This window comes from Zea mays, chromosome 2, assembly GCF_902167145.1.
Source record: "Zea mays cultivar B73 chromosome 2, Zm-B73-REFERENCE-NAM-5.0, whole genome shotgun sequence".
NCBI classification, from domain to species: domain Eukaryota; kingdom Viridiplantae; phylum Streptophyta; class Magnoliopsida; order Poales; family Poaceae; genus Zea; species Zea mays.
The window spans coordinates 130,425,890-130,445,760 of NC_050097.1; the positions used below are offsets into that span (position 1 = coordinate 130,425,890).

The window sequence follows — 19,871 nt, forward strand, 5'->3', positions numbered from 1 at the left end:
AACGCAAGAAATAACCATAGCATCGTTATGAGGAAAATCCTTGAGCTGAAGGTCCTCCTAGGAGAAGGTGATTGGAATGTGGGACCACCTTGACTTGATGAAGGGTCCCTGCACTCCAACATGTTGTACCCTTCTCTGCGCCTCTTTCTTTTGCTTTTTGTTAGCTGGTTCTGAGCACGAACCACCTGTTATCGGGAGCACCAGCTTCGGAGCCGAAGCAGCTCCAGCTTGATCGTTGAACGAAGCCATCAACTCAAAAAAGTGGAAGTGAGTTCACCGGAGGTGGGCGCCAATGTTGGGGACTTGTTCTCAAATGCTATGAATTAAGAACAAGGCAACATAAAATGTTAAATATTAATGCCCTTCGTCCGCGGAAGCATTATTTCCCCAAGGATTTAATGAACTTCGGACGAAGGCCATAAACAAAATATCACGAAGGTCATACCTTCGTGATCAGACTTGAAAAACAATATGAAATAAAATGAAAAACACAAGGCATTATAGAAAGACATGCCGAAAATGAATAACAACATTCACATATATTTTATTATATGAACCTAAATATTGAAACATAATATTTAGATACATTTATACCTTCGTCTTAGCAGAAAGCAATAATTCCAGCGTAATGTGCCAGTGATTACAAGATCGCGTGAACAGTACAGAGGTACTGTTCACCTATTTATAGGCACAGGGCGTAGCCTATGAGGAATTACAATTATGTCCCTCATAAGGGATTACAACGGTGACTCAAACATTTATGGACTAAAAGGTCATTCTACTTTTATGTCGGTTTGTAAATTCTGAAGCTTCATGAAGAGGAACCTTCGGTCATCTCATACGAACAGCTTCAGCCGAAAACTGCTTCTTCCTACAAGACCTTCGGCGACGAAGCATAGTCCCAACACTCGTCGACTTGTGTTGTGAGCTCTTGTTGTGACTTGTGTGCGTGTTGTCGCTCTGATTTTGTGTCTTGTGTGCGTTGCTCATTCCTCCCTTACTCCGTGCTTCTTTGTGAACATCAAAGTGTAAGGGCGAGAGGCTCCAAGTTGTGGAGATTCCTCGCAAACGGGATATAGTAAAGCAAAGCAAAACACCGTGGTATTCAAGTGGGTCTTTGGACCGCTTGAGAGGGGTTGATTGCAACCCTCGTCCGTTGGGACGCCACAACGTGGACTAGGCAAGTGTTGAACTTGGCCGAACCACGGGATAAACCACTGTGTCTATCTGTGATTGATCTTCTTGTGGTTATCGTGTCTTACAAAGACTCTTCTCTAGCCACTTGGCATTCTTGTGCTAACTCCTAATCAAGTTTTGTGGCATTAAGTTTCAAGTTTTACAGGATCACCTATTCACCCCCCCCCCTCTAGGTGCTCTCAGAGGTTATTCTATAAATAATTATTCTCAACTTTAATCTAAGTCATTATTTGATTAAAGGTCATCTAGTCAAATTATAACCATAAGATTAGAATACTATATTAATATTAAAGAAGTTAATCCAATAGACATAGATTAATCCAATTAAAATAGGGTAAACAAATTAATTATTTACAACATGTCTCATGATAAACAAAGGTTACCAAAGTGTAGATAATTTTATTACGAAGCTAAGGCAACTGGAACGAGTCATATCGGAATTAAAACGGAGTTATGAATTTTTGAAGGTTTTATGTATTTGATACAAGATTAATTAAGAGATTAATTTTAATACAGTTTTTATGTCAAACCAGAGACACTATGTGATGAACAATGTTATTACAAAATTACAGGAACTGGAATGGATCAATTTGGACTAAGTATGAATTTTATATGAATTAAACAAGTCTTTGGATTTATTTCTATACTCAAAATCCATTTTCTATATTAATTTCTGAATTTCCTAAGGATCCTGGACTGGGCACATAAAAACAGAGAACCCGGGGGTCTAACTCATAAACTTCCTTAAGACTCAGTTTGCATCAGCACCGCACGGCGGGTTATAATAGTAGAAAGGACAGGGATTATTTTGTAAGAGATGCGGCCGAAGGGGTACCAGATATTCTAAACCGTTGGATCCGCGATTTATGGCACGGATCAGAAGGGCACATCACCCAACCGGTATGCGCTCGTGTCCACACGATCTTGATCTAATGGCTAAACGCCCACCCACTACTGGAGCCGAAGACCAGCTAAAGCTGCGAGCCCTGCGCATCAAGAACAACCATCTTCAAAAGCAAAAAAGAGATACTCGAAGCCAAGCGGCAACACGTCACCATGCAAGCCAAAGTGCGACTAATGATACTGGATGAGGAACAAAAGGCTCGAGAGCTAGAGCAACAAATCGCACTTATACAAGGCGAAGGCCCTTGCAACCTGCAGCTTGGAAGTGGGAAGATACAAGGAGAAGCTCACACATCCTAATATACTATTCACCCTAGAAGCAAAAAGATGTATCAAGACTTAAAGCAACGGTTTTGGTGGACCAAAATGAAAATAGAAATTGCTCGTTATGTTGCATGATGTGATGTTTGTCAACGAGTAAAGGCTATGCATTTGAAGTCTGTAGGATCGTTACAACCCTTGCCCATCCCAGATTGGAAGTGGGAAGATATTAGTATGGAGTTTATTGTTGGCTTGCCCAAGACTTCAAAAGGGTTTGATTCTATTTGGGTAGTTGTTGATCGTTTGACCAAAACCACCCATTTATCCCAGTCAAGAGTAGCTATCATGTGATTGTGTACGCTAAGTTGTATATTATGCGTATTCTGCGCCTACATGGCATACCCAAGACCATTGTGTCAGATCGAGGACCACATTTTGTGGCCATGTTTTGGGAAGATTTACATAAATCTTTGGACACCAAATTACTTCATAGCTCAACTTATCATCCACAGACTAGTGGACAAACGAAAAGGGCGAATAATATTTTAGAAGATATGCTAAGGTCTTGTGTGTTAGCTTATTCGGTCAAATGGGATGAGTGTTTGCCTTTAGCAGAGTTCTCATATAATAACAGTTATCAAGAAAGCATAAAGATGGCACCTTTTGAAGCCTTATATGGTCGAAGTGTAGAACTCGTTTGAACTAGTTTGAGTCCAGTGAGAGATACTTTTTTGGACCAGACTTGGTGAATGAAGCTGAAAATAATGTTAAGCTTATCCAAGTTGCTTAAAGATAGCAAAACATTGCCACAAAGGTTATGCAGATAAGAGAAGACGACCCTTGTTTTTTCAAGTTGGCAACTACATATATCTAAAGGTTTCACTAATGAAGGGAGTGGCCGATTATGGTGTTAAAGGAAAGTTGGCACCATTATATATTGGTCCTTTCTTGATACTAGAACAATATGGACCTATTGCTTATAAGGTACAATTACCAGAACCTCTCTCAATTGTGCATAAAGTGTTTCATGTATCATAGTTGAAGAAGTGCCTTTGAGTTCCTGAACAAGTGGTGGATATTCTAGATGTCAACCTTGAACCAGACTTAACTTATTTTGAGTATCCCATTAAGGTTCTAGATCAGAAAGAGAGAATCACTCGTAGTAAAACCATCAAGTTCTACAAATTTCAGTGGCACCAACATTCTGAAGAGGAGGCTACCTGGGAATCCGAAGAATACCTAAATATCTAGTTTCCTAAGTTTTTAGACTCTTGTAAATCCTAGGTTTGATGTAATCTGTTTTTGAGTAAACAAACAGGGGCACACACCCTCTGCCTTGAAAGAGAAACTGGGAAATAAGTTTGTGATGCATTTCATTTTCCATTACTTGGCCTAGAACTTTAATCTCAAGACGAGATTCTTTTTAGGGGGGAAGGATGTAACACCCCAGTTGTTACAAGAAACTAAAACTTCGCATGTCATCATATGCATTGGCAACATTGTGTTTGTGATACACCTAGAATGCATTCACTAGGGTAAAAAATGAGTAATGAGTGGAATCATTACTATAGCGTCAACGCTCAGAAGACAAGCGGATTCAAGTGCACAACACGACAGTAGGTAGGGAACTATAGCGTCTTGTTATGCGTGTCTCACCCGTGTGCAGGGTAGGGGTATTTATAGGTAACCGAGAGGGGTAGTGGGTCCCCAAGTACTGTTATGCCCCCGGTTACCTGCTAAATTCCTAGAATATTCCCCTTAACAGGGTCATTACAGTGGACGGAGTACAACGGTTTACACATACTACGAAATCTACCCCTCAAGGGGCTTACAAGTGGGCTCGGATGACTATGAGGCGGAGCCTAGGTTTCTCTGTAATATATTGTGGCCTTCGCTTGTGTGTTGCACTCTTGATTCTGTGAATTCATGTCCTAGCCTTCGCTGGGACTTGGAGTTTGCCATTTGGGAGAAGGCCTTCGAGATGCGTCTGGGGCTATGGCGAGCCTCCCTCCGCGTCTAATGTGGACCTTCGCCTTCGCTTCCTAGCGAAGGGAGAGGACTGGAGAGTGCTGCGTGCATCCCCTTCGCTTGATGCACCTGTAAAAGAAATGTCTGGTCGTAGCCGGGTCACACAGATCGAGGTCATGTTTGGCCTCCGCTCCAACAATTGAAAAATTAAAATTTAGTATGAACTCTTAAGGAGTTAGACACAGGAAGGTTCATATGACGGTGCACAAACACTAGTAGCATTGGATTACTCCCTATGACCAGGAATGCTAAGCATATTTATTATTGGGACATTTACATTTCACCCACTAGTCTGGACGCTCTGCTCAAATCTACCCTCGCCCAAATTTCTACTCAGTTTTCCCCTCCCACCTCCACACTATACTCAGAAATCACCTCACGGCGGCATTTTCTCCCGTCAAAGGCTCTTCCATGTGGACCTAAGTCCTTACAAGTGGGACCGATCCTCACTTCACTCCCCTGCTTCTCCCCCAAATCGATCCCAATCAAAATCGCACGCTCCAGGCTCCACCGCGCGGCTCCCCTGCGCCGAGACGAGCAGCAGCAGCAGCCTGTGCACTCGTCGTCGTTGCTGTCCTCCAAGCGCTCGCTCTCCATCGACAGCGGGGGCTCCTCCTCCATCCACCTTCATCCCGGCCGCACAGGCAGGCGGACGCCGCGGGCCGCACAGGCAGGCGGATCTCGGCCACCGCGGTGCGCTCCGACGGGCGACTTCTACGCGGGCGAGCTCGACGCGGGGGTGGGCACGGTCGGGAACGGCCAGCCGCAAGCGAGCTCGACGCGGAGTGGGTGCGGCCGGTAGCTCGACACCAACATCGACACCAAATCGACACCAACATCGACACCAAAACTCCATCCCAAATCGTCACCAAATCGACACTCCCACTGCCAGGGACGACGCCCGGCCGTGAGAAGACGACGCTCGGTCGTGGCCATCCTCGTCGGCGCCCTGCTCGCTGCATCTCCCTTGGCGCGCGCAGCAAGCTGTATCTGCGATGGCGCACGCGGCTGCTGCATCTTCCCTGGGCGCACACGACTAGATCTCCTTCCACTAGTAGCAATTTTCACTCGACCACCATCCCAATCTAGAGGTATGTAGCAATTTTCAGACCCTCTGTTACTTGATGTTGGTGCTAGTTTAACGACTAGAATAATTTTGTTGTCAACTAGGATGGATTTAAATACATCTTTTGTGTTGAATGTGAGAAGAAAAACAAGTAGAAGGTTGGATGACAGTGGTAAAAAACCATATGTTGGTTGTTATGAATTTCACGTGGGTGCGGATGTTACCTGGACTTTGGAACAGTTTAGCAAGGCTATATGTGATCGGTATGCTTGGAATGTTGATGATGAGGTACAATTCAGTTACTTTGACAAGTTTGAGAATAAATCTATGAAAATTAAGAGTGATTTGGATTTATCTCTGATGTTTGCTATGCATCTTGGAGAAAGGTCTGTTGTTGTCCAAAATGATGTGGTTATTGGAGGAAGGGCTAATCAGTCAATACGCTCTCAACCATCTTTTAGCCAAAGCCATCTAGTGTTGACACTGGACTATGATGTACCTGATGAGGTTGTTTATGATAATGAGGATGAGAGGTTGTATCCAGATTTGGTTAAAAGCCATCCAACATTATTACTAGATAACAGACCTGCACAATTTGTGGACACTAACCAAGAAGAGGAAGAGGAGAACATTGACATGGGGATGTCTGGGCATGAAGATGATGAGGACAGACCAGTGATCGATTATGACAAGGACAATCCTTCCCTAGCAGAAGGCACCATATTTCCATCGATGGTTGATTGTCGAAATGCACTCGCTACTTATTGCATTAAGGGTGAATATGACTTTGAAATTGACAAAAGTGAGCCAAGTAGGTTGAGAGTGCACTGCACATATGAGAGGTGTAGATGGAGGATGCATGCCTCTAAGATGCGAGATAGAACACTCATTCAGGTCAAAGTGAACCCTTTTCCTCACACATGTCCAAGTGTTGAAAGAAAAGAGACTTTGAAGATAGCTAAGAGCAGGTGCGCTGATGTAATGTTGGATTGGGTGAGAGACAACCCATGTATTGGTCCAACTACATTGATAAAGAAGATACATGAGAAGTATGGAATGAAGGTGCCTTACATGAGAGTGTTTTATGGTAAGGAAATGGCTCTAGACAAGATTTATGGTCCATGGAAGGATAGTTTTAAGTTGATGTACACTTTCAAAGCGGAAGTGGAGAAAGCATGTCCAGGAAGTGTTGTAGAGATTGACAAGCACACTGTGCAGTACAAAGTGAGGAAGATGATTATGGAGAAGGAATGCTTTAGAAGGGTTTTTGTTTCATTTAAGGCTTGTTGGAAGGGCTTTTTAGATGGTTGTAGACCATATTTAGCAGTGGATGCAACTACTTTGAATGGAAGATTTAGAGGACAATTAGTAGCTGCTTGTGCCATTGATGCACACAATTGGCTCTTTCCAGTTGCATATGGGGTGCTAGAGGCTGAATCAGAAGAGAGCTGGAAATGGTTTCTACAGAATTTGAGAGTGGTTATAGGTATTCCACATGGATTGGTGATACACACAGATGCATGTAAGGGTCTAGAAACTGTAGTTGAGGAGGTGTTCCCTGGAGTGGAGCATAGGGAATGCATGCGTCACCTTGCAGCTAATTTTGGCAAGATCTTTAAAGGAAAGGTGTACGATGACAACTTGTGGCCTGCATCACTAACCTACAGCCTCAAGAAGCATAATTATCACTTGAGCCAATTGCACGCAGCGAACCCAAAGGTGAAGGATTGGTTCAAAAAGAGTCATTCAAAGTTATGGATGCGAAGCAAATTCAATGAAGTATGTAAGGTAGAATATGTGAATAACAACCTTGCAGAGTCTTTCAATGCAAAAGTTAGAAAAATCAAAGGGCTTCATTTGGTGGAAATGTTGGACAAGATTAGGCAGATGCTTATGGAAAAGTTTGAGTTACGTCAGAGAATTTCAGCTGCAAAGTTTGTTGGCCACAAAATAATCCCTTCTGTGATGAAGAAATTGCTTACGAAAACTAGGGGTTTGAAGATGAAAATGATAAAGCGTACGCCATTTGAGGCAGAGGTGACAACATACGACAGAGAAAAGAGGGAATGGAGGTACCCAGTGAACTTAGAGAAGAGGACATGTAGTTGTAGGCAATGGGAGATTACTGGGTTGCCATGTATTCATGCCCTCTTCTTCATTACCTCTCTTCGTGGTCCAGCTGCTAAAATCGACCAATATGTGGATGATTACTTCTCTGTCACCAAGTTTAATGCAACATACGTTGATAATGTGCCTTGTATTGAGTCACAACATCAGTGGGACATAGTCGATCCAGGATTTGTGCTCTACGCTCCAGTACAGAGTAGAGCACCAGGTAGGCCAAGGAAGACTAGAATAAGATCAAGTGCAGAGGGCACTGGACTTGGCCCTAGGAGGCGGAAATGTAAAAGATGTGGAGAGTTCGGTCATTTTGCTAGCAAATGCAAAAATGTCGTGGATGCGGCTTTCGGAGAAGATCAACATTGGGGTGCAGAAAATTCAGAAGTGTCGCCATCCAATGTCATTGTAACCAGGGAAAATAGTCCCCCTACCATGCAAATTGAAGAAGTGCCACAAGCGCCGCCATTCAATGTCATTGTAACTAGGTAATGGTGGTATAATGTCGCTTATGTACTAATCTTGAAATTGTTCTCATCGTTAACCTTTGGTTTGTTGAACAGGGAAAATAGTCCTCCTAGCATGCAAATTGAAGAAGTGCCACAAGCGCCGCCATTCAATGTCATTGTAACTAGGTAATGGTGGTATAATGTTGCTTATGTACTAGTCTTGAAATTGTTCTCATCGTTAACCTTTGGTTTGTTGAACAGGGAAAATAGTCCTGCTAGCATGCAAATTGAAGAAGTGCCACAAGGAGAAGAGAAGGAAGAGGAGAAAATCAGTCCACATAAGGAGAAGAGAAGGAAGAGGAGGAAAAAGAGTAAAATTGAAGATAGTCGAGCAAATAACACAAGGAGCAAGCGACTAAACATAACAAGGAAGACTAAGAGCATGAAACAACTTCTTATGTAGCATGGGTAATGTCTGAACTGGTGCTGCTGCTGTAATGAATAATGTCTGAACTATCTTGTTTCTGAAAATGGTGTTTGTGTCTGAACTGGTGCTGCTGCTGTAATGAATAATGTCTGAACTGCATGAAACAACTCCTAGGAGGAGGAAATCTGTTTCTGAAATATCTTGCTGCTGCTGCTGTCTGTTTCTGAATAATGTCTGAATTGCTGTAATGAATACTGAAATCTGAACTGTTGTCTGTTTCTGAACTGTTGTCGCACTGTTTTTGAACTGAATGGCACTGGTTTCTGGTCACATAGCATTGTTCTGTCTGTTCAACAAAAACAGGCGTGTGTTGTAGTGGTCTGGTCTGACGTGCAGTAAAGATACTTGAGGTGCTGGGTTTGATTCCCTTCTAATTTTTTTTTTGCATTTTGTTGCATATAGGAGACGTGTCCATTTTGTTGCACACTTTTGTCTATGTGTCTCATTTTTTTTATCTCAAGCAACTAGGTTCAAATTATGACTCCCTGCCAAGTTTTACTATTTTTTGACAATATTTGGTATTTATTTATTTATTTTTGGCCCTAAAAGGCATTTAAACCATATAAATCAATAAATAAAAAAAGTGGATTCTTTACATGAAGTAAGTCATCAATGATTAGATGAACTAATGGTTCACTTTTTGAGCAAAAACAAAGAAAACAAGTAAGAATTATAGCTCAAAGAGTGACGTTGTAATTGAATGTTATGAAACTTAGTGAGAGACGTGTCCATTTGTGAAGCACATATTATTACACTTTTGCAAAACCTCATGGTCTTTTATCTCAAGCAACTAGGTCCAAATTATGACTCCTTGCCAAGTTTCACTATTTTTTGACAATATTTGGTATTTATTTATTTATTTTTGGCCCTAAAAGGCATTTAAACCATATAAACCAATAAATAATAAAAAAGTGGATTCTTTACATGAAGTAAGTCCTCAATGATTAGATGAACTAATGGTTCACTTTTTGAGCAAAAACAAAGAAAAAAGTAAGAAATATAGCTCAAAGAGTGACGTTGTAATTGAATGTTATGAAACTTAGTGAGAGACGTGTCCATTTGTGAAGCACCTATTATTACACTTTTGCAAAACCTCATGGTTTTTTATCTCAAGCAACTAGGTCCAAATTATGACTCCCTGCCAAGTTTCACTATTTTTTTACAATATCTGGTATTTATTTATTTATTTTTGGCCCTAAAAGGCATTTAAACCATATAAACCAATAAATAATAAAAAAGTGGATTCTTTACATGAAGTAAGTCATCAATGATTAGATGAACTAATGGTTCACTTTTTGAGCAAAAACAAAGAAAAAAGTAAGAAATATAGCTCAAAGAGTGACGTTGTAATTGAATGTTATGAAACTTAGTGAGAGACGTGTCCATTTGTGAAGCACCTATTATTACACTTTTGCAAAACCTCATGGTATTTTTATCTCAAGCAACTAGGTCCAAATTATGACTCCCTGCCAAGTTTCACTATTTTTTGACAATATTTGGTGTTTATTTATTTATTTTTGGCCCTAAAAGGCATTTAAACCATATAAACCAATAAATAATAAAAAAAAGTGGATTCTTTACATGAAGTAAGTCATAAATGATTAGATGAACTAATGGTTCACTTTTTGACAATATTTGGTATTTATTTATTTAATTTTGGCCCTAAAAGGAATTTAGATGTGTAAGACTGTGTAGTCTCGGTTGCATATGATACTCGAACATCTAACTTGTCTACTTGGTCACTGTTATATGGCTTGGGTTTGTATTGCAGCGGTGTAGGTTCAAATCTTGCCCTTGCACCTTTTTTCGTTTCCCAACTTTTTGGTCCTTTTTTTTGCCAATTGTGTCGCCAGCCTAGCTATATTACACGACAGCATTTTTTTTACAGCCATATGAGACCTTATTTCATCCATAATTCATCTGTAGTGCTTACAGCTTACAACGGAACACAAAAAAATTCATAGTTCATCCATAGTGCTTACAACTTATTTCATCCATAGTTCATCCATAGTGCATAGAGCTTACAAATTTCTAGTGCTTACCACCTTGGTTCATAATAAAAAGTAAACCAACAAATATCATAAAAGCACAAATGACTAAAATGTAAATAATTTTGTTGAGGTTGCCATTTATCTTCATCAATTCAATTGCTAGAATGTCCAACTTCACAGACACATCTCCTTTATCTGCACCACATAACTCTGCTCCACAATTGGTCACCATCAATTGTGTAGCACCTTGTTCTTGCTCAAAACTGGACCGTGTCTGTTTAGTCATACCACTCAAGCGCAACCATTCGATGTACTCATCCATCCACATAAAAAAGTTGCACTTCTTAAGGATCTAATATAACAACACAAAAACCACATAATTAATCTAAAATCACATGACATAAAGGATGAATGATAAACTACGTAAACAAGGAAATGATCATGAACCTTGCCGGGTTGTGATTTGCTTTCGTCTCGGCGCAGGGTCAGGCCGTGGTGGTCGTTGTCGGCGGCCGAGATCCGCCTGCCCATGTGGCCCGCGGCGTCCGAGACCCGCGGCGGCCGAGGGGAACGCTCGCCGGAGAGGAGCGCTCGCCGCTCGAGGGAGGCGCGGTGGAGGGGAGCCGCGCGGTCGAGCCTGGAGGCTGGAGCGTGCGATTTTGATTGGGATCGATTTGGGGGAGAAGCTGAAGTGAGGACCGGTCCCACTTGTAAGGACTTAGGTCCACATGGAAGAGCCTTTGACGGGAGAAAATGTCGCCGTGAGGTGATTTCTGAGCATAGTGTGGAGGTGGGAGGGGAAAACTGAGTAGTGAATTTGGGCGAGGGTAGATTTGAGCAGAGCGTCCAGACTAGTGGGTGAAATGTAAATGTCCCTTTATTATTTAAACAAATTTCACAATTTTACTGAATTTAAAATTCATAAGCAGAGATGAGTATTATGAAGACGTAGCAGAGAGCGGGACATACAAATTTAAGCAAAGCATATACCATGATATACTTAGAGGCGAGATGGTGATCGTGTCGACGTCGATCCTACCAAGACTGAGGGTGATCGCGGCAAGGCGATTGGACTCTGGTGGTTGGATGTTGGATCAGAGGCAAATTTAAAAATAATTACGTTCTTTATATATTCTTTTGAAAGATTCGAGCTCATTATTAATTCTTGCTCCTTCACTAGCAAGTGCCCTAACTCAATCAATGCATCCAGTGTTGGCTGGTTGAGGGGGGAAGATAACAACAAAACGGGTGAAAGACTTATCTGCCAAAAGAGAAAAAGGGAGCAGGTGATGGCTTCCATACTGAGTATGAACATTGTTGCTTAGGCTATGTAGTGGATCATATGTCGTGGATCAGAGCTGTGTAAAAATAGTACAAACAACCATGTGATGGCAGCAGTTACAAATCTGCAAATGAGAATACAGGAATATTGGATTCAGATCGCTGTTAGGGCAGATTTGTTGAGTGAAAAGCATTGGTTGACCATATGTCCGTGTAAATTCACCTCCAAGATCGTTGTTGGGGCGGTAGGGGCAGGCAGGCTGAGTGAGATCATGCGTCATGCAGGTCCCATGAGCAACGTAGGTGATGGTTGTGTCCTTGCCTGCTTCAGTGATGGCTTCGGCGACGTAGGTGAGGGGATGGTTATGTGTCAGTGATTATCTGAAGGATTCGGCGACAATGACACGTACGAACTGCGAGACCATCATGAGTGAGGGAGGGAGATGGGGCATGGATGGGCGAGCATTGGGGCTTGCGGCGTAGTAACACATCTAGGACTACGAGTTGTAGCGTTGTGGCGCCGAGGATTGCGGCATTGATCATAGGCGTCGAGGCTAGCAGCGCCACAAGACGAACGCGGGAGAGGGAGGAGGGCTGGAGCGGATGGAGGGTGGGTCCCGGTCGTAAACCACCCAGAACGGAGTGTCGCGGAGCGCAGACTGATAGGCGGTGTACTCCACCTTGGGAAGCCAACGCAGCTATTATCGAGGGCGATCCCTATGAAACAACACAAATACATGGTGATGACCTAATTGGCGGCCTCCGTCTGGCCGTCGGCTTGCGGAAAAAGGTTGTCATCAGGTGTATCTCGGTGCCAGTGAGCCGCATCAATTCCTACCAGGAGATGAATGTGAAAACGGGTCCCGATCCTAGAACATGGACTGAGGCATGCCGTGCAGGTGCACGATCTAGGCGAAGAAGACCTGGGCCACGGACTCCACCGTGTATGGGTGCGTGACCAGGACGAAGTGGCAGTATTTGCTGAAGCGGTCCACCACCATTAGGATGATGGACTTCCCGCCTATACGCGGGAGTGTCTCGACGAAGTCCCGTCCGATTTCTGCCCAGGTCATCGTTGCCACAGGAAGGGGAATGAGCAGGCCGGCTCGGTGTAGGTGGTCTGACTTGTAGCGTTGACATGTGGCGTAAGCGCGAACGTAGTCCTATACCGCCCGCCGTAGGTTGTGGGAGGGAAAGTTGTGGCGTAGGCGGTGCAGTGTACGTTGGACGCCTTCGTGGCTGTTGTCGTGTACGACAGTGATGAGCTCGTGGAGGAATGGTGATGTTGGTGGAACGTAGAGGCGGCCCATGAACGCCACGAGCCCATTGACAAGTGATCAGGAGCCCGTGCTATGGCCCGCTACGAACTCCTCTTTGAGGGCGACTAGAGAAGTGTGACAGCCCTCCCAAGTTATCAGGTCCACATGCACCAATCCTTGCCTTAATGGCCTCAGATGGTTGTGCACGTGTACCGGATAACTTAACAAGGCTATCGAGTTCGCCAACTGGAACTCATCATCCCAAGGATCTCCCACATAACAGGTATATCACAGTAATCACATTTGATACACACACATTGGAGATAGAGCGGAAGACTTTTATAAAGTACACTTTACATTCCAGAACTCAAGTTTTACATGGTAGAAAGAGATGTATTTATTACAAGTTCTGATAGTACTTGAAAGCATAACTTAACTACAATAATTGGAAGGGTGAAGCCTTTCCATAAGAGATATATAAAAAAAACCTTCTAAGCTTCAAGTCCTCCACATGAAGTAACTAACCCAAAGATAAGGGAATAAAACTTCTCCTACAAAAACAACAAGGGATAAAACCCTGAGTACGCAATTACTCAGCAAGACTTACCCGACTAAAAAAATACTCTCAAGGGTATGCTGGCTTTTGGGAATCAAGGTAAAGCTCATCAAAGTTCAAGGACTCATTTTGCAGTAAAGCTTACTAGAAGTGGGTCCTTAAGCCAAGTTTTATTTCACAAGTTAGTTTATTACCTGAATCTTCTAGCCTGAATCTAGCATTTTCCTAATCTAGATCATTCACTTGACCTACACTAGGTTGCTTTTAAAATCCAAATTTTGTTTCGCTTGTTATCTACGATGAAAGGCAGCGATCCAGTCTTCATATCCGAGAAGTAACGGCGATCCGAATCGATTAATACCCAGCTGGGGATCTCCAGCCACACAACATATGTAGCACTTAACCCTTGCATATGTCAACCATTCCCACGGATCCTCCACTACATGAACTGGTCCGCGCTACCCGGGAGCACATCACCCTTCCATTCAGCCTCTTGCCAGGAGGGTAACTGCTACTCCCACCATCTCCCACGCCCAGTGCGCGGTTGTCTTTTCACGTATGGAATAGTTGGGTTCAGGCTTACCCATGACGAGGTATGTGGCCAGTTAAAAGGTCCTAGATCATCAGGCCAACAATCGGTACGGTCCTTAATCGACACAGACGGGCGACCTTTCCTGCTCAGCGTCTGGTCCCATTTTAAACTATTTCAAAATTTTGGCGCCTGACAGAGAGGCCATGCCTGGATAATGAATTTATCAACGTCTTGATGCCTTCATTATCCCAAGCCCATTTTCTTTTTTGTAAAAACATGAGTCATATATCAAAAACATTTTTCTTAGTCTATCAGCATGACTAAGCATCTCTAGCTTTTATAAAACAGGTGACAAGGTGTGGCAATCAACCTTTCAAGGATGGTAATGCATCAAGTGTTTAATCAATCAACTCCTATAACCTAATGCATCATATAAGTGATAAAAATTTTGTAAACACAAGGGAGGTGGCAAATGCACCGGGGCTTGCCTTGTTGCAGAAAAGATCCAAAACCTTTCTACAGTTAGATGGGACTCCACCACTGGATCTACAACACTGGAGCAGACTCCTCTTCAGGAACCACTTCTTGAATTTCAACTTCCTTTTCTGGGAGCTCTACACGAAATGATATGAATATGAATGCTTATGCTTTTGTAATTTGCAAAGAAGATAGCAAAACAACTCTCTAGACTATACCAAAATCAATGGTCTTTTATGTAAACTTGTTTCTTCACCAACTAATTCCTTTCATCCACTGATCGCACCACTACGATTCACACGCACATCACAAAGCCCAAGCTGATGGTGTGAACCACAAGCCAGCTATAAACAGTCGCGGACAATCTTTCCCGGGACATAAAATTATGCTACGATTAATCCAAACACACACGCAACCATGCCAATCACCAAGGTGCAGTTACCCAACGACGACAGCAAGTTCTACGGACGCAAAGACGTCGAGTTGGAGGACGGTGCTGCGCTAAGGAGCTAGATAACGTACGACGGCGCGACGACGATGTCTTGATGGTGAGGTAAGGACTCTGACGTGGAGAGGAGGACTGGGTGCCAGCAAGCTCGCACACCAGGGAGCGCGGCGAGCAGCAGCGTATGTCCAGATGCAGCGATGAGGGAGGTCGAGTAGAGAAAACCGCCGGCGGGCCGGAGCTGCAGGGGATAATGACAACAATAATACTAAGTACATGGTCGGCAGTTCCAAAAAAAAATCTACGGCGAACCCATGAGGCAGGCGCCAGGGAAGACCTGTGCTGAGCGCTGCTGTAGCCTCGGCGAGGTGCTCAGCAGCCACGTACGATGGGGAAAGCCAAGCAGGGTGGAGGCACGACGAAGTGGGGCTTTGTGTGATGAAGGAAGGGAGCTGAGCCGAGCGCTACTGCTGCTGCACGAGGGAGGCACAGTGGGGAAACCAGGAAATCGTCGAGAGCACAAGCAATTCAGTTTGGGCTCCAAACTAGCATAACAAGAGTTGGCTTAATGGAGGTCGGGCTGGGGCTATTTCAGAGGGAAAATGCGAATTAACAATCCCCAACACACACCTGCATGTTTACCACGCAAGGTGGAAGCTCAGGGAAAAAGTCCAGCACACCTTTACTGCATGTATGACACCTCATCAACAGTGAAGCAGCTGAATCATCCAAGAGATAGGCTTTACACCCTTCCTGCATCTATCTTCGGGGTGGTGAATTTTTGACAATAAACTTTCCTTTCTCATAAGTCTCTTTTGGGCTGGCATATCCTAGAATTCCCTATATCAATTTGGTGGATGGAGATACTTCCATCAGATTATTCTGAAACTGCTCCTGCTGTTTTACTCGACTGAAACCTCAAGTTCAGCTCCCCTTTTCTCTTTATTCTTAACACAACATGCCCACTTCATTGCCCCAAGATTATTCAGTAAACATAGCTTTTCCCGGTTACTGTAGTTTGTATAGGCTAAAAAGACCTATAATCAAATCTAGAGTACCCACAAGTGGGGTACATTACTCTGAGCTCGAACTTCCTTATCTGAACCAATCAACAGCCATTAACGTCTGACAGAGCCATTTTGCGACCCCTTTTCTCCTAAGTTTATGTAGTACCAGGTCCAGATGACTTAAAGGAATTTATGCACCTATACATGATCTCCCATTTTGCTACAAAACTCTCAATTCAAAAACCACAGGGATTGGCTGCACAGGGACTCTAAACTGAGCACCAACACTGAGATTCAGTCTCTGCCAGTTACTATTTCTAGTCTGAAATTTCAGACTACACTAACTGCTCTGAACTTCTTCAGTTCGACTGCAGAGCCAGATTCATCCTTCTTTTGCTCCCATTTCTTCATAGAGACAGAGCTACCTCCCCACATCAACTTGCACACTAATATATGTTCTTCAACTCTGCTTATAATGATATGGCTTAATACTCCAAGGATTAGTCACAAAATAGCTCCAAAAATTTGGAAAATCACACTGGACCAAAGCTACAGTTGACTGAATAACCTTCTGTCACCGCAGACTGAAAGTCCAACTTTGGACAGCCATTACTTCACTTTTGGTGTGGGATCACACCCAACATACTTAAAGGCACTTATTCACTAACATATGGTCTTCAAACTTTCTACAAAAACTTCAGTCCAAAACCTTATTGATTAAGCAGAACAAGCTCCCCAAACAGCACTCCCAACACTGATTTAGAATTCAGACACTATGCAAAATCTGAAAAATCTAGAAGTCTGACAGCCCCTATTTTAAGCAACTATTGCTCCACTTTTTATGCAGTACCAAGCCAACCTTCCTCAAAGGAACTTGTTCACTGATATACACTCTTCAACTTTGACACAAGGAGTATGGCTCAAAACGCTATGGATTAAACTCAAAAGGGTTTCCAAATTGCACCAAAACACACAGTTTCAGGTTCTGGTTTTTCACTAAGTCTGAAATCCAGAACAGCACATTGCATCTTTGGGCCATTGTTTCTCCCAGTTCCATACATCTTTAGGGGCATAACCTTTAACCAAACTTATACACCAACATGTGGTATTCCACCTTGGTACATAAACTTTAACCCATAGCTGTATGTATCAGCCACTAACAGGCCTCCAAGTTTGCTTCAGAATATAAAATCTTCAGTTTCAGAGATTGCACTAAGTCTGAAACTCCACAAGTATTACAACCCCATTTTGGACTAGTTTTACACCCAGTTTCACATGGTTTTAGGGACAGGTTGTCTAAGCAAATTTGTATCCCTAGTGTAGCTCTACAACCTTATTATAATGTCCACCTTCAAACCGTTCATAGATCAAAAGTTATGAGGACCCAAAAACAGCTAGTTGATATTATTTTCAGCAAACTTCAAATCTGATTCAAAATTGATTTAAGCATTTTACTCCAACTTTTCCTCTAAAACATGGAGTTCTCCATACATGAAAGTTGTTCAGCTCTCCAAACTCTACAACTTTGATATATGGATCTTTAGCAAATTCTCTCTAGATTTAAAATTCCACTATTAGGCTACTTTAGTGTTTCATTTGAGATTGCTTTTCTCCAGACAAATCTCACCAGTCTGATCCCTTACTTAAAGCAAGATTACACTTCACCTCAAAGTTCAATTTTAGTACTTGGATTTCATGGCCAAGAAATCTTTAGCTTGGAAGTAGTTTGCTTTCACTCGACCACTCACTAACTCTTCAAACTCCTTTGGCTCTCAACAAGATAACACACCACATATGGTTTGAAAATTTTGACCTAGTGAAATGCATTCTAGGTGTATCAATCAAAATGATGCTGATGTATATGATGACATGCCAAGGTTTTAGTTCTCGTAACACCAGGGGTGTTACATCCTTTCCCCCTAAAAAGGAATCTCGTCCCGAGATTAAAACTGTGGGCTAAGTAATGGAACAGGAAATGCGTCACCAGTTTATTTCTCAGTTACTCCTACAAGGCAGGGGTGTGCCCTTCATCGAAAGACAACTTATACAAACCTAGGGTTTACAGGACACTAGGAACTCAGGATTATACTTTTCCAAATACTTCTCTGACTACTACGTGACTTTATCTTGCGGGCGTTAGTTCCACTGTATCTCGTAAAACTCAATAACTTTTCTTCGAGTGACCCGATCCTTTTGATCTAACACATTTATGGGATATTCTGAGGAGGTTAAACCTGGTTTATGGTTAACATCTAAAATCTCAATACATATTTGGGGACTCGAAGACATTTCTTCCATTGGGACACGTGGAACACGTCGTGCACTGTTGAAGGTCCTTTTAGCAACTATACCTTATAAGCTATAGGTCCACTAAAATCTCTGTTTCAAACCTTGGTACCTATTGCTATCTTCAGGGTGAATGGAGTCCCGGACTGCAACCCAATCGCAATTCCACATCTCTTTCTGGACGCAACTAGTCAAATCTTCGAGGAACACATCCGAGAACTCCCTCACATCAGGTATATCCTTTACTTCTTTCACTTAAACTCCTGATGTAGACGAATCTTATTATTTCCTAGAATAGCCTGACTGACCATTTCCTTATATCCTTCAACCAAACTAATTGCCATTAGGAGCTAAAGTTTCACATTAAGATCATGTAGGATGTATTACTTTTTTTTACTGGCATCCACATAATCCAAAACATACTAGGATAGGCGAGTAAACCTCTTAAATAGTCCATTACACTCGCTTCTTCACCTTGCTTTAGATCCAAAAACTCTTTGAACTTTATTTACATAGGGGCTTCTTGAACATGACGTGCCCGAAATGCCTTACAGAACTCAACCTGAGAACTTAACGTCCTTCCGGCTGCAGCGCAAGGTATTCTGCCCACCAACTAAACTTGCCTTCCAGTCTTCAAAAACAGGGAAAGGTAGCATAGAAAGGCAAAGACAGGTAGCACGAACAGGGTAGACGAAACACGTACTAAAGCTACTACATAGGGGGTTTAACTTAAAGTTATATGTCATGATGCATGCTCGTCCTATTCGTCCTCACAATCTTGCCAGCATATAGTGGCTTGCACGCTCTATGGCGGTGGCATACCTACTCACTCCGGAGTTAACTAGTCGTAATTTCCTAGAGTTTAGTCAGTGTACCTGCAGAAAATTCCATTACAGCCCAAACCCCATGATGCAATTCACACATTTGGTCACAGTTTATACTCCATATATTTCTATATGGAGGCCAGCTCCTCATTAAGCGTCGAGCCACGCATAGGCGCCGCTGCCACACTTTTAACCACAGGGCAGCCCATTGTGGTAACTTACTTTCTTACCTGCGCGTAGGTGCGTCGTTACAAGTACATTACACTTTTCAGTATTCCAATGTCTGTATACCCATACACATCCATGGGGTACTGAATTCCCAGAAATTAAATACTCCACATTGCAACCTTCATATATACATATGTAGAATATGTATATAGTTTAGTGCCACATTTAAGCACTCCCCTAGACCGACGTTTGTTCGGTCATGCTCTCACAACTCATCTTTACCTGAGCGTCTATCCATTCAAAACTGAATGGCACTAAAAATAACATTACACATGTATGCATTACCCTTCCCAGGTTGTGGGTTAGTGGTTAGCATCTTAAACTAAGCCACCTGATAGTCCTTAGTTTTAACCACATATTATTTGCACTTTTACTATCAGGCCTTGATTATAGATTGTTAAGTTTATAAAAATCATTTTGAAGTTTGTCAAAGGATTACTTTAATATCCATGCTAATGGGGGATCGCTCCGATACC

The 19,871-nt window shown here is 42.7% G+C and overlaps 1 long non-coding RNA gene across 1 annotated transcript; it reads right to left on the reverse strand.

Annotated features, from left to right (window-relative positions):
• Nucleotides 1–14,617: 14,617 nt before the first annotated feature.
• On the reverse strand, nt 14,618–16,953 carry LOC103646951 (uncharacterized). The gene is made up of 3 exons (XR_002749958.2): nt 15,388–16,953; nt 15,128–15,291; nt 14,618–14,742 (listed from the first exon to the last, which is right to left on the reverse strand). It is a non-coding gene; the product is annotated as an uncharacterized lncRNA (long non-coding RNA).
• Between the last annotated feature and the right edge of the window lie 2,918 nt (nt 16,954–19,871).